We start from the raw sequence: 16,037 nt of genomic DNA, 5'->3' as shown, positions 1-16,037 counted from the left end.
GTTTTACACACAAAATTAAACTATAATAACTTTTACTAAATCTGGTAATACTTTCGAGTAAAGGTATCCTACAAAATTAAAAGTATTTTTATTTGTTTTGTCAAGAAGAATTAACCTATAATATACTTATGTATTGTATTGTCATTTATTCATTGTTAAATGTAGTCGAGTGTAAATATCTTATCTAAATATTCTTTGCATCCTCATCGGTTGAGGTATGCTAAACATTACAAAACCTCCTCTGCATTTTAATATTAACACGGTATTACAAAGCCTTTGATCTTATTATCAAATTATTTAACGACACATTTTATTGGTATGACTAGACATGGACGTTGTGATTGGGTGCCTCAACACAATGATTGGTTTAATATGTGGCGGTAGGGCGGCAATCCATCCTGTTTGTGTGGTAAGTTATTTGTTTTTGGGATATATTTTTAGGTTTACTTTACAAGAAAATTTGTAATAATATTTAACATTTTTTTCGGTTGCTATAGAAAGTTGAGGATGTCATGAGGAGGGATGAACCTCAAATGAAGACCTGGACAAAAATAGCATTGATCATTGCCCTAATAATATTCATTTTTTTGGTGTTTGGTTTAATCAGCTATTTGTATATAGCCACCCATAATTTGGAAACGGAGCAACCGCTTCTTAAAAGTATCCACACGCAAAACGTGTCAGTGAATGCTTATAAAAATGACACAGTGCCACTTGAAGTCAAACTTAGGCTTCGAGTGAGATTTAATGTGCCAGATAACCATAACCTCAAGGCATACCCAAAACTAGGGACATTCGTTCTTAGTTCTGTAGAAAATAGATACTATACCCATTGTGCGTTCACCAATAGCCAATACAAGATTTCTAAAGATGATCAACTTATACTGCTCAACTTTCAACTGGGGGATCTTCAAATGAAGTTATACCATGAACTTATGTGGATAAAAATGAGTGGGGATTTTAAAATGCTTGTGAAGATAGCTAAGTTTCCTCTCTTCCCACAAGCTTACCGACATGCATATTTTGTTTGCAATGTGGAATTAAAACTGTCCAATTTGATAAAATATACCTTAAAGATTGTAGTAATGTGACATCTCAAGTACCATATTAATGTAATACACGGTGTTATTAAATAAACTTATTCTACTTCATTTTAAATAGTATCAATGGTTCAACACCCAACGTTTATCTGTTATGTACAAGTCGGATTTCGATAAATAATCACCCGTTGAGTGGGTCAATCTCTAAAGAGAATAGCAAGAAGCACAAGACTCTGAGATAAACTCTTTTAACTTTTCATTCATACCATCATAGGAAACAAGAAGGCCTTTTATAGGCTTACAAAATAAGATGAAACAAACCACTAACACCACTAACTAACTATGGAGTCCAATAGTTAGTGGTGTCAGTGGTTTGTTTCATCTTATTTTGTAAGCCTATAAAAGGCCTTCTTGTTTCCTATGATGGTATGAATGAAAGTTAAAAGAGTTTATCTCAAAGTCTTGTGCTTCTTGCTATTTTCTTTAGAGATTGACCAACTCAACGGGTTATTATTTATGGAAATCCAACTGGTACATAACAGATAAATGTTAGGTGTTGAACCATTGATACTATTTAAAATGAAGTAGAATAAGTTTATTTAATAACATCGTGTATTACAATAATATGGTACTTGAGATGTCACACTACTACAATCTTTAAGGTATATTTTATCATGTCGGTAAGCTTGTGGGAAGAGAGGAAACTTAGCTATCTTCACAAGCATTTTAAAATCCCCACTGACTTTTATCCACATGAGTTCATCGTATAAGTTCATTTGAAGATCCCCAAGTTGAAAGTTGAGCAGTATGAGTTGATCGTCTTTAGAAATCTAGTATTGGCTATTGGTGAACGCATGACGGGTATAGTATCTATTTCCTAAAGTACTAAGAACGAATGTCCCTAGTTTTGGGTATACCTTGAGGTTAAGGTTATCCGGCACATTAAAACTCATTCGAAGCCCAAGTTTGACTTCAAGTGGCACTGTGTCATTTTTATCAGGGGTGTTCAAAACTATCCGTATCCGAAAATCCGATCCAAAATATCCGATATATACAAAAATTCGGATATCCGAATTTTTCGGATTCGGATAGTGATTTTAAATTTTTTGGATATTTCGGATATACGAAATATCCGAATTTTTTTTGGATATCCGAATATCCGAAGTATCCGAAAATACCTAAAATATCCGAAATATCCGAAATTATCTTAAAAATATTCGAAATATCCAAAAACTTATATTCGGATATCCGAAACTATCCGAAATATCCGGTTCTGAATATGAAAAAATAATAAAAAAATAAAAATTAAATAAAAAGCAGGATTTTCGGATATCTGATTCACTATCCGATTGGATATCCGAATTTCGGATATCCGAAATTTCAGGTACGTATTCGGATAGTGAAATCTAGTATCAGAAAATTTCGGATATTCGAATTTTCGGATATCTGGATTTGAACACCACTAATTTTTATAAGCATTCACCGACACGTTTTGTGTGTCAATACTTTTAAGAAGCGGTTGCTCTGTTTCCAAATTGTGGGTGGCTATATACAAATAGCTAATTAAACCAAACACCAAAACAATGAATATTATTAGGTCAATGATCAATGCTATTTTGGTCCAGGTCTTGATTTGAGGTTCATCCCTCCTCATTACATCCTCAACACTCTATAGCAAGTGAAAAAAATGTTAAATATTATTACAATTTTTCTTGTAAATTAAACTTCAAAATATATCCTAAAAACAGATAACTTACCATGCAAACATGATGGATTGCCGCCCTACCGCCACATATTAAACCAATCATTATGTTGAGGAACCCAATCACAATGTACATGTCTAGTTCTACCAATAAAATGTGTCGTTAAAATAATTTGATAATAAGATCAAGGCTCTGTAATATTGTGATGATATTAAAGTGTAGAGAAGGTTTTGTAATGTTTGGCATACCTCAACCGATCCGATGAGGATGCAAAGAATATATAGATAAAATACTTACACTTGACTATATTTAACAATGAATAAATGACAATACAATACATAAGTATATTATACGTTAATTCTTCTTGACAAAACAAATAAAAATACTTTTAATTTTGTAGGATACTTTTACTCGAAAGTATTGCCAGATTTAGTAAAAGCTATTATAGTTTAATTTTGCATGTAGAATTTTATTATTTGGATTAAGTCAATAAATAATTATAAAGGAGCTAATTTCTTAGTTTAACTAATTAAATGTAACTAGGTCTATACTTCTGCGCGCGTTGCGCACGGGGCCGCTAAGAAAAATAGAAAAGAAAATGTAGACAAAAAACACTAAAATATAACCCAAAGAAAATTAACCAAAAAAATTTTATGGTAATGATAATGTTCGTATGAAACCCATGGTCAGAGATAGGGGTGTTCAAAATTATCCGTATCCGAAAATCCGATCCGAATTATCCGATATCCGAATCCGAAATTTCGGATATCCAAAATTTAGATATCTGAAATTTGGATATCTGAATTTTTAGATTCGGATTCGGAAAGTGATTTTAAAAAGTTTCGGATATTTCAGATATCCGAAATATTCGAAAATTTAATTTTTATTTTTTTCGGATATTCGAATTCTGAAAATATTCGAAGTACGTGTGGTGCCATGTGTTTTTTTTTTTTTTTGGGGGGGGGGGGGTGGTGGATGGATGGATGTGTATATTGTTGGGTTTCCTATTGTACACTGATGAATAAGCAATTCAGGTTAGAGAAGAACTGCAGATTTGCATTGGTTTTCCAGTTCATACACTCTTTTTTTTCATATATACAACTATGAATGAACTTCAAATTCCTCTTCTTGTTGTAGCTTGGAGCTTAGGGTTTGCATTTACACTTGTGGTGATTGAAGAATGCTAATGATGGAAAGAAGCCCTAGAGTTCCACACGCTTTTCTAGTGACGAGCTCAGACGAGTCTAGAGGTGACAACGAGAACCTCGGTACTCAGGTCTAATGATGACACTTTGAACAGATACGATAGTCAGAATGGTGGCGGCGCTTATGGCGAAACCTCCCGAAAACCACGGTACTCAGGTTTGATGACCACACTTTGAAAACTACGGTACTCAGGTCTGGTCTGATGATGACACTTTGAACAGATCCGACATCTTTCTGGACTTTATATTCGTGCGAGCAAACATTTATCTCAACAAAAGCGCGTTACCATTTGTGAAATGTTCTAGGATAATCTAATTTATTTCAGCAACTATTTTTTTTATGGATGAACTTAGAAGGATATATATCTTCAATTTGCTTGAATAATTTGTTAAGTTTTGTTTCAACTATTACATGAAACCAAAGAAGAGGGACCGCAGAACGGGTGGGTGATGCGGGTTGACTGTTTGCTAACAAGTCAAAAGGTGTAGCAGTGTTTGGTTGTCTCATGATACTTTGGTTCAAATTTGTTTAATTTTAATAAACAACTAATTTGGCGAATAAAATTCAAATATACACTATGGGTGACTTTTGACTGGTGGAGACCAATTTAACCAGTTTCGTTTTTGGTTATTTTCTTATTACCTCAAGTTGGTTGTTAAGATAGTCAAATGGGTCATAAAAAGGTCATAAAAAAATTGGTGCAAAGGTGGTAACTCATGGGTGGATTGAATATTCTTAATATAAGTGGGTAAATGATTAAAAGTTTTATGATTTAGGGGCTAGATAATAAATTCCTACAAAATGAAGAATAACCATCGATTTTAAAGCATTGATTTTTTTATTACGTACCCCATAAAAGGAAAAATGCAATGAGAAAGAAGAAGAAGAATGGTTGAAGGAAGATCACATTTCAATTTGAACTAAAAGTTCATAATAGAAAATGATATTTCGTAAGCATTAGAGTTCATTTGATAAGCAATTTTCGTAAGCATTAGAGTTCATTTGATAAGCAATTTTCGTAAGCATTAGAATTCATCAGATAATATATACCATAAGAATATTGTTCGGTTAAAGTCAGTCCGATTCGTCACGTTAGTGAGGGAAAACAATAAAAGGCAAAATATGAAAAGAATAAAAGTAGAGGGACTAAACATGTATAATAACAAAATTAAAGTAGATAGAATAACATGTATATTAAAAAAAGTTAATGTTGAATTGTTGTATAGTATAGTGAAAAACATATGGTGTAATTAGAGAATCAACTAAAAGACAAAACTCTTGGCTACTTTAGCTGAGCGTTGTGTTTTAGTAATTTATAATAATTTATATTGATTAAAAGATTCAACATGTCTAATGAAACCTGATTCCTTGTAACGTTTCAAATGTATGATTTTTTTAATTATTTAATTATTATCTATATAGCTCATGACACACCAATGATACGGATAAAAAAAGCCAATAGAAATAGTAAGCAATTTATCACCAGAGGATTGAAAAACTAACAGAAAACGAGTACCGTGTCATGAATCGTAACCCCGCCGGTTTTGAAGTACCTTAACCGAAAATTTAGATTTCAGTTATGACCCAACTGAACTGAACCTTCTCATGCACACCCTTAAAATAACTTACACGTGTTGTGTTTTTCGTTGGTTATGGCTCAAAACCGAACCGCCCCGTACATAGCCCTAAATCACCAACCTAAGTGATACATTATATATATATATATACATTTTATATATATATATATATATAGTGGAAGGTTCAAATGAGAAGAATTTTTTTGTAAGAAGAAAAAAGAAAAAGTTTCAACCAATAGGAATGCTTCATTTTACTTCGTTTAATATTTGCATTTAACTTTAATATAAGGGTATATTGGTAAACTTACATAAATCATTAATTTGTATTCTTCCTCTTTAATAACCAACTAAATTAAATTTGTAACTCTTTTTCAAAATATATATTTTTTTTCCAAATTAAAAAAACAACTTAATTTAAAGTGTAGAATAAATTACTAGTTGTGTAGGATAAATTACAAGTTGTGTAGATATATTTCGAGGTGTGTATGATAAAATTTCGACTGCGTAGGATAAAATTCTATAATGTGTAGAGTATATGAAGGAAAATTTTGATATGTGTAGGTTTTGTAGACTATATGTAGGATAATTAATGATTAGTTGACTAATTAATTAAAAAGAGAAAATTAATGATATGAGTTATAAATGAAATAGTATTTTACTAATATGTCCTTTCTTCTTTTTCTTCTCACAATAAATTTCTTCTCAAATGAACCTTCCCCTATATATGTATATATAGGAGAAGGTTCAAATGAAAACCACTAGTTATTGTGAAAACTCGAAAACTAATTAAAAAAAGCCAAAAAAACATATTTTTTTTTTGCAAACCAAATTTCGCAGGTTTTTTTATATAAAAAAATTTTCAAAAAAAAAAAAAAAATTTTGTGTAGTGCACATGTGTAATACTACACATGTGTATGTGTACTACACATGTGTATTATTACACATGTGCACTACACAAATTTTTTTTATATATAAAAACCAGCGATTTTTATTAAAAAATTGAAAAAAAAAATTTTGTGTGTTATTTAGGCTTTTTTTAGTTAGTTTTCGAGTTTTCACAATAAAAGTGGTTTTCATTTGAACCATCCCATATATATATATATATATATATATATATATATATATATATATATATATATATATATATATATATATATATATATATATAGGTATGGGATCTGGAGAAAACGCCCTAAAGTGTGAGAACGGTGAGAACGGATCCTGGCCCAATACGTGGCACGCGATATAGCGAAGGGCGGGGGGCTTTTTTGTCCTTTTATATTTCTTTTTTCAATGTGTCTCACAACACCGCTTCATTTTTTGGCGTCTAAGATTTTTTTGGCGTTTGGTTAGATTCAATAACTACCTGCCGTTTTATTGTTTTATTAGATCACGTGCATAGTAAATATTTTGACGTTTATGGCATCCCCAAATTCATTAAAATCAATTAGTAATTATAACTTCTTTTCGTCCATGGTGTTCACAAATTCTTTAGGCGTTTTTGTAGATTTCAACAGTTCATAAATGTTATAATGGTAAATTTCTTGGCGTTCATGGCGTTTTGAAATTCATTAGTAATTTAAAAGAGTACATCTAAGACGAAATCAAACAAAAACTAATAGTCTTCTATGGCTGGTATTACATCAGAGATGTAACCATCACTTTGTTCATCACTCTCAACAGACTGATCATCATCTTGTTCATTGGTGTATAACGCCATAATCTCGTCTCTTCTTTGTTGCATCCTATACTTAAATGTCTTCACAATGTTGGATCTTGCATTGTTCGAAGGTGCTAAATCACAGAGCTGTTCACGAAGATGTAGTCTATCTGTGTTCAGCACTTCTTCCATTGTCAATGAATAATCCACCCCGTGTTGATAGCTCACGTTCACCATTCTTGATTGTTCATCCAGACTCCAAGTGGTAACTTTTGGTAGATCAGTATCGTCACATCATCATCATCATCTTCTGGAAATTACAGTTCGAGTCCTTTCAGAATCGTAGGCCACAGGAATCCCAAGGGCTAGAATATCTCTTTGAATGGCTTCATCCATATTAAGTATGGCCTTGATTGTCTTGACTTTCACCCTTCGCCTGTCAGAGAACTTTAGGACGAAACATCTCTTTGACCTCTCAAACCTCCATGCAAGCCCTTTTTTTTAAGTTGTATGGCGTTTTAGACAATGTGTGACATGTTTGGTGAACGTGTTTGTTTAGCTGTTCTACTTATATAATGAGCTTTTTTTTTTGGCGCCAGGTAGATATATGTTTTTAGCGGTAAAACACATCAGTAATTTTTTTGATGTGTATTTTGTGTATTAATTGTTGTGCCATGTAGGATCCAGGCCTATAATGTGACAGGTAATTATGGCGTTTTGAAAAGATAAATAAATTCAATTACGATGGCGTGACTTTTAATATAATAAATGTTATTAATAAAGTTTTCCGTCGTTTCAGTTACTGTTTGTAGTTACTGTTTTGTTCAGCTTCAACTGTTAAGGCTGTAACACTTCCCATCTTTTTAGGGTTTGGTGTTTTGTTTTTAATCGCGTTTAGGTAAAGATGGCACATTGTTTTATACATTGTTTTAATGGCGTTTAGTCAATTATTGGTGTTTTTAATAATAATTTCTTAAAGTAATTTCATTATTAGTTTTGGAATTTTTGGCGTTTTTTTATAGCAACAACATGCTTTGCCAGTATCCGTTCTCACAGTTTTAATACTATTAGGCGTTTGATGTTTGTAGCATATTAGCGTTTTATAAACATTTTTTTTACAGATATAATGTATTTTATTAGTGGAGAATTAGATAACAAACAACAGAAATGATCTCCTAAAAAATATAAAATGAAAAAAAAAATAAAAATGCTAATCTAATTTTTCATCCGAATCTTAACTGTCATCCGCCTCTTCTTCTTGAATTTTTTGTGGCTTGAACCTTTGAATACCTTAGCTAGATGCCGTATTTCCTACATAACGCCCATCTTTAGACGAATCTGATTAATTGCATCCTGTATTTTGGTGTGATCTATTGTTGTTTGGTGACATGTGGTTGAAGATCAACGCCTGTTTGGATGCTACTATGATCATGGAGTCCAAAATAGCATTTACACTGGTATCGATCCCTTCATGCCGTCAATCTATACAAGCTAATAAAAGCCTTAATTAGGGGACACATGTCACCCATCTAGAGCCTCTACTCCTCACTTTCCCGCCAAAACACAACTCTCTTTGATGCATGGGTCATACGGACCCGTTTTGTAATATGGGTCATAATCACGGGTGCCTATATATTGTTATAACCCAAATAAAAACTTCACTTCTTATATTGCACTAGGGTTTCAGCTTCTTCACTACGCTTCCACCTCCCTCATTCACATTCTGCCTGCCTCCATGAAGAAACCCTAGCCGCCTCCCTACGAAGGAACACCACGAAAAAAGTAAATTAATTTATTCATCTTCTTTTTGTATAATTCAGTTCTAGATCCACATGAATCAAGTTTTTTTCTTTTTTTTCATCTGCCTTCTACTCATTCAAGCTCACAATTGGGGGAAGAAATTTTAGGGTTTGTTAAAGGAGATGGTCAGAACTTAGAACGACGACAATGGATTGGAATTTAGGGTTCTTCGATCTCGGTAAGAAATTCTAGGGCTTCGATCGAAATAACGTTGGGTAAGGAATTATTTGGATCGCTATCTTCTCAATTTAAGGTTAGGCTAGCGTTGAGAAAATCGTAAATAAGATCACTATCTTCTATCTCTAAAGCTTATGAAACCTAATTCTTGTTCTTTATTTCCTAATTAAATATTATTTATGGTTGGATGTGCCGATTTATTGTTGATTTTCTTTAGATTCTAACTGTTACAATTCTAAATAACAATGGTTATCCAATATTATGGTTGTTGATTCGCATTTCGCAGGTTTTAGGGTTTCGTGTTAACCAGGTAACTTCCTGGTCTGACTCATTTGTGTTTCGTCAGGATCCAACAGGTGCTCTCTAACCCGAAAATTGATTGGCCTTTAATCAACATTAAGATTTTGATTTTTTTTATGCAGGACTCAAGGCGCTTAATCTATCTGAATGAACGATTGAGGGAGAAAGCTCTTGAAAATGTTACTTTTCTAGCCTAATACAATGCTAATTAGAAGATTTAGTTATTTGGTTTCTTTAATTTTGTTGTATATATAACATACTGACTTGACTTTGGTAGTAGGTTAGAAGTCACTTTGGATTTAGTAGGGGAAATGTTCAAGTACACAGTGTTTTTAAGAATTATTAAGTTACTGTATGTTGCAAGGCAAATGTTTGAAAGAATTATCTTTCTAGATTTATTTTGTTTATTCATGTTGCAAGCTACATTATATAATTTTGGTGTTGATTTGGGCTGTAGTGGAACTCAAAATATTATATTGATCAGTTCGTGTTTGCCCTTCTATTGTAGAAACGTAAAATCTAAAATCTGGGACATTTTGAAAGCTAATGCATCATTCCAACAAAGCCTTAGTGAAAAAACCATCCAATCAGTTGCAGAATCAAGGTAATAGATAGTGTAATTACTTTAATGTTCTTAATTTTGATTTTACAATATATCCTCTCCCTTTCGGTCGAGCTAGTTTTTATTCCTCTATCTAGGCCAACATTCATTCTAAGACTTTCACCAGCAAGGGCTGAAAGAGAAGAGCAGGGGGTTTTGGTAAATATTATTATCTGTTCTTTGAATAAAAAAGGTGTTTGTATTCATGAAAATAGCTTTTCCAAGACATTACGATAAGTAGACATGTATAACTGTAACATATGACACATCCTTTTTGGTTAACTATTTCTTGGCTTTTAAAGGCATTAAATATGATTACGTATTGATAATATAGCTAGCCTTACGTATTTGTAGCTGAGATGCAAATTAGAGAGACAACATCATATGAAATGACATCGAGGTTAAAAGTGCGCTTGATCCTTGTGAGTATGATAATGTGACTTTGGGAGGTGACTCAATGCAGCAAGATCGAGATATTGAAACTGATAGTGAGGTAGAGTACCCAATATATTGTGTTAATCTATGACTGACCCACTACATGGATGCAAGGGTCAAAAGTTTTGATTCAATTGTCCAATACATATACATGACTGACCCACTATATGGATCCATTTATTACGGTCATAATTTCTCTTTTTGAAGTCTATTTGCAATCTATACATTAATATAATTTTATCATATAAAATAATCATCATACAACCGTGAAACCATCCGAACCGGTCATCGGTTTGATTTCACGGTCGGTTTTTTTAAACTTTTGGTCGGTTGGTTTCAAAAGTTTAAGCCCGCAGTGAACAGTTCGGTTTACGATTTATACCCAAAACCTGTCGTAAAAACCGGACCAGACTGTATCGTTAACTATTTATTGTTGGAATGTATGAATTTATTGTATTGATTCTTATATACTATTTTTTTTTTCAAACGAGAATGTCTCAAATGGAATCCATTTTATGTAATAACTTTCTGGTTAAAATAATCACATGGATATGGATGTCTATTAAGTGCTGCTTAGGATCTTAACTTTCTGTTATGGTTGTTAACAAGGTTATTGCACAACTTAATGTAAAATGCAAACCGAAGATTTTAACATTGAAATAAGCTGAAGGCAATTAATTATATGGGAGCACTAACAGAAGGGGCAATTACCACATGTAAGCATTACAAGAAAAGCTATATGTATGAAGAATGATCAACAAGAATTGGCCGGAATTGGAAGGGATTCTTTGTTCAATCATTTAAAAATATGCGTGGAAAGAAACAGAAGATCCTGGACCACTTTTATAATTTTAGTTTATGCATTTTATATAGAGGGCCAAACAAAGCTCAAAACCGTAAAATCAAAACGAAACCAAACCGTTAGCAACGATTTGGCTTGGTTCGGTTTTAACTTTGAACGCTTCGGCTTTGGTTTTCAATATTCAAAAACCATTACTAACGGTTTGGCTCACGATTTGACCTAAAAACCGTCAAAACCAGACCGTGAACAACCCTAACCATTCTGGTAACAGAGGGTTACGTGGTGTACTGTCTTTACCCGACTGTCCCTTTTCAGTGGCCTAGCACATGCTGGTAAAATTGCAGTCGGGATATCACGTGGTCTTGTGTTTTTATCGGTGTTCATAATTATATTTATCTATAAAAGAAGACAAGGTAGCGATTAGAACTTTGATCTTCCTCACAAGTTAGTGTCTTAAGTTGAATTTCTTTAACTCTCATGGTTTCTGTATTTGAAAAATGGTCTCTTTTGACATGTATTTTTTTTCAGCTCTTGCTGCAGAGAAAGAAAATTATTTGACGCAAAAGTCGTTAATGGCTCTTGAAATGGAGAGCCAACAAGCCACCGAGTTCATTCCCGAGTTAGAGTTCACATTTACTTATCCCTTTTAGTCGAAGAAAGCAGTGCAGGTTGCGAGTCTAGCCAACAAGTGACTTTGAAGCTAATCATCAATAGAATGCTAGGTAGTATCATTTCTCTATATAAGCATATTTTTGCATCCATATATACTATTGCACATTACGTTTCTTGAAATTAATTAATTGTTGAATCACATTTTTTTCGAAACATGAACTTTATTAGAATCCACCACACGAAACATGGATCTAAGGGTAAGGACAGGGTTGCCAACAAGAAAAACTATACAAGATTAAAACGACCTGACTATTAAGTAATTCATTCATTTAAAGGGACAGGGGTATAACTCTTATCGACATTTTAAGTCCACTGTTATAAAAATCGATATTAGATTTTGGAGTTTGATTTTATAATCTTACACATATGAATCTTTTCATTCTGACCAAAATCTTGGAAAAGGGGTTGAAATAAAATGATAATTCGCCACATGCTATCTTATTCATGATATAATTCGCTCTTGATATTATAAGTTTTTCCCTCTTAATTTCCGGTTTTATTCACACATGCCTCAAGCGCTTTGTAACTTCTGTTATATTTATCTACAATATTCAACAATTTAATATACAATATTAATATACATATGTTTTTATGTTATTGTAGTGTATTCCGATCGATATTGTTAGGCTGGCTGGAGTTGAAGATTTACTAATTTTGGCTATCACAGCTGAACAAGAGGTTAAGTGGCAGATGGTTTCCGTGTTAAATGTTCTAGGTCACACAATAGGTATTTTTTGCAATCAAGTTTGACCAGAAAATTTATATATTTTTAATCTATATTATAATGTTTTAATCTATATTTTTTTGCTATCAAGTTTGACCAGAAAATTTATAATGTTTTGCTATCCATGGACTTTCACCAACAGTGAGGTATCATACAATTTATTTCCAAAGTTAGGTCATCTGAGGGTATTGCTGATAAGTAAAGGCTTGCACTTAATGAAAATACTATGGTATATAAAGTATAATTTGTGTATCTTATATTGTTGATTTTGTTATAGTCAGATGCTGGAAAATGGTACTCTCTTCTTAGTGGAGGAAGTGGTTGATCCAAATAATACGTCTCGAAAATTTCTAGAGCACTTGATTGGTGGAGAAGGTGCATTACTTCGTGGAGGTTTTTGGTTGATATGGAGAATAACAGGGAGAATGTAACGTAACCTAAAAGAGCGTATAAGGTCGAAGCAAAAGATGCAAGCGAACCGTTTTTGAAAGTCCATGGACGTCTATAGATCTTTTACATTTGGTTATGAGTTCATATGCTTTCCTTATTCGCTTTTAGACGTGGGTCGAAATTACCAAGTAGTTTTCAAGTTGAAAGATTCTTTTCAAACGAGATAATGTATTTCCTTCATTTACTTATCTTTTCGGTTTTGTTAGATCTATAGTACGATGCTTCGCTGTATTTTAATCTTCAACTTCAGATTTCCATAATAAGTCCATACGTACAGTTTCTTTATGATCAGTGTAAACGTAGTTTTTTTTTATAAAAATAAGAAAAATATCATTTCTCAACATCGCGAAATTCGCGGGTATTAGCACTAGTATATCCATAAAGAAAAAAGTTCATATAATGACATATCACTGTCATCAGTCTCATTTTCTTGAATACTTGTCCATCTCATTCAGAAAAAGCTTATAGAGATACCCACCTCAGGCAAAAATCCATTCAGTGAAACTTCATGCAGAATAATACTGAATATCCAAGAAAGGAGGTTTGTCATGTGTGGTTTTTTTAACTATTTGTTGGCGTTTTAAAGTTAGTGGTTTCTAGGAAACATGACGTTGTTTTTGGGTGTGATCAATTGATTGTGCAGAGACGTTTCTCTTTATAGGATGTTTTTGGCGCCAAGTTTCGGCGGGATTTTATTATAATAAATGCTAGTAATAAAGTAACCGTCCTTTCAGTTACTGTGTGTATTTACTGTTTTGTTCAACTTTGTCTGTTCAGGGTGTAAGACGTCCCATCTTCAAAGTTTGGCATTTTTATATTTATTGGCGTTTTGTAGACCAAGATGACAAAATACACTAACAGAGAAAAAATTACACAGGAAAAATAGTTTTTATTATTTGGCGTTTTTTATTCAATGACTTTTGTGTTATTTTTTGGTGTTTTGAAACTAAGGAGAGAAATATAGTATTTTATTATCTGAAAAAAAATTACGCAAAAGAAAAAAAAAATTAAAACTCCTCGTCAGAAGAGACTTTGTCTGAGAAGTATCCATCAATTCCTTTGTCTTCTTCTTTCGGAGTCCTCTTCTAGTCTCTCATCCAAGTTATCGCTTTCACTTTCATTGGCTTCTTGTTCTTGAAGATTTTGAAGCCTCCATTTGAACATGTCCTGCATCAACGCCATTTTTATGTCCATGTCCGTGTTCAAACATGTGGCGTTGTGTAACTCTTCCATGAACCCAACTCCCTGCTTGGTCATGATGTCTTCAAGCATGTAGTTTTCCTGCGCTCCGTTGTCACATATAACGGTTACCATGTCTGTTTCTTCATCAAAACGCCATGATGTGATGACTGGGTCCATTTTTCCATCTTCTTTGCTTGGTCCAAATTTCCTGGTTAATCTTCTTATAAGCTTATGTGTTTCATCACATTCGTTATGAAGAGGGATGCCAAGCGATAGGATACCCCTCTGTACCTCTTCTTCTATTTTCAAAATTGCTTTGATTGTCTTAACAAACACCCTTTATCTGTTGTCAAAACGTATGACGAATCTTCTGATTCTCAGGTTGTATTTTCCATTTTTAGAGTGATGGCCATGGAAGTGATTATGGAAGCGATGTTAACGTCGTTTATATAATGATTTTTTTTTGGCGCGCAATTTAGGAGGGAATTTCCTCTAATAAATGTTAATAATTGAATTTCAGTTATTGTTTGTTTCTTCTACCTGTAAGTATGCAACACGTTTTATCACTAAGCTTTGGCGTTTTGTATTAATGGCATTTTATTCCTTTTGAATGGCGTGTTCTCATTTTAGTTGGCGTTTTGAATTTGAGCAGTAAAAGATCTTTTTACCCTTAATGAAACGCGTCCACTTAATAAAATTGATGTTATTTACGAAAAAGCCACCGCGCCAATCTAGTCCATAGATTGTTTTGATCGGACGATCCATAAGCGTTCTCACTATTCTTACACTTTTCAACGTTTTCCCTAAATCATGGCCCTATATATATATACACCAAAACAATCAATTACATAATTATTTGTCAAGTATACTACAAATATTTTAACGTTAATAAACCCTATATATATACACCAAAACAATCCATTACATAATCATTTGTCAAGTATACTACAAATATTTTAACGTTAACAGACAAAGAAAGAATTGTTTGTCAACACATCGTCAACACCTAAAATACTATTTTCACTTAAAAATAAAGGTAACCGCATAAGTCGATCAATCTTCGCAAATGTCATCCATATCCATAGTCGAGTATTACTCTACTCCTTTCCCAACCTGAGACAACAATTATATAAAATAAATCTTAAAAATCAGAATTTAATCCTATTATATGAATTTAAGCATTTGTTTGGATATATAGCAACATGCATAATTTTATGTCCCTAAACTATTTAATACTCAATAAGCATATCATGTCCCATAAGTTCATATATCAAGTTTTGTGACTCAAAAACTATTTAGAACTCAATAAGTATACCATGTCCCTTGGGTCCCAAAACATGACGTAAAACAAGAGTTAGCAAAATAGAAAATAGAAACACATACTTGAATACATAAGAATTGTTTGTTCTTTCTTTCAAAGACGAGATCTTCAGTTAGAAGTTTACTTCACCCACTGAGGATCTCCTTCTCATATTTTGTCCGGTATCAAAGTTATGACCCGTATTTTTAGCACACAATGAACCGCTCAATTGCATGAATCTGTACTAAAAGCTACATATTTGGGCAAGGACCCATTTTGACATGTAACCGAACCGGGCTGACATCGTCATATTTCCACTTCTACTAATGTATATGTATGACAAAAAAAAAATAAAAAAATAAAAAAATAAAAAACCAGGTAGAAACTATAGTAAGCATACAATTAGAA

General features: G+C 32.9%; 1 long non-coding RNA gene across 1 annotated transcript; it reads left to right on the top strand.

The window, feature by feature from the left end:
- The first annotated feature begins 8,855 nt into the window (after window positions 1-8,855).
- Window positions 8,856-9,515, top strand: LOC118490186. The gene is made up of 3 exons (XR_004888543.1): window positions 8,856-8,968; window positions 9,068-9,164; window positions 9,450-9,515. It is a non-coding gene; the product is annotated as an uncharacterized LOC118490186 (long non-coding RNA).
- Window positions 9,516-16,037: the final 6,522 nt, after the last annotated feature.

This window comes from Helianthus annuus, chromosome 3 (genome assembly GCF_002127325.2).
Source record: "Helianthus annuus cultivar XRQ/B chromosome 3, HanXRQr2.0-SUNRISE, whole genome shotgun sequence".
NCBI lineage: Eukaryota > Viridiplantae > Streptophyta > Magnoliopsida > Asterales > Asteraceae > Helianthus > Helianthus annuus.
This window is presented reverse-complemented; position numbering and strand designations above follow the sequence as displayed.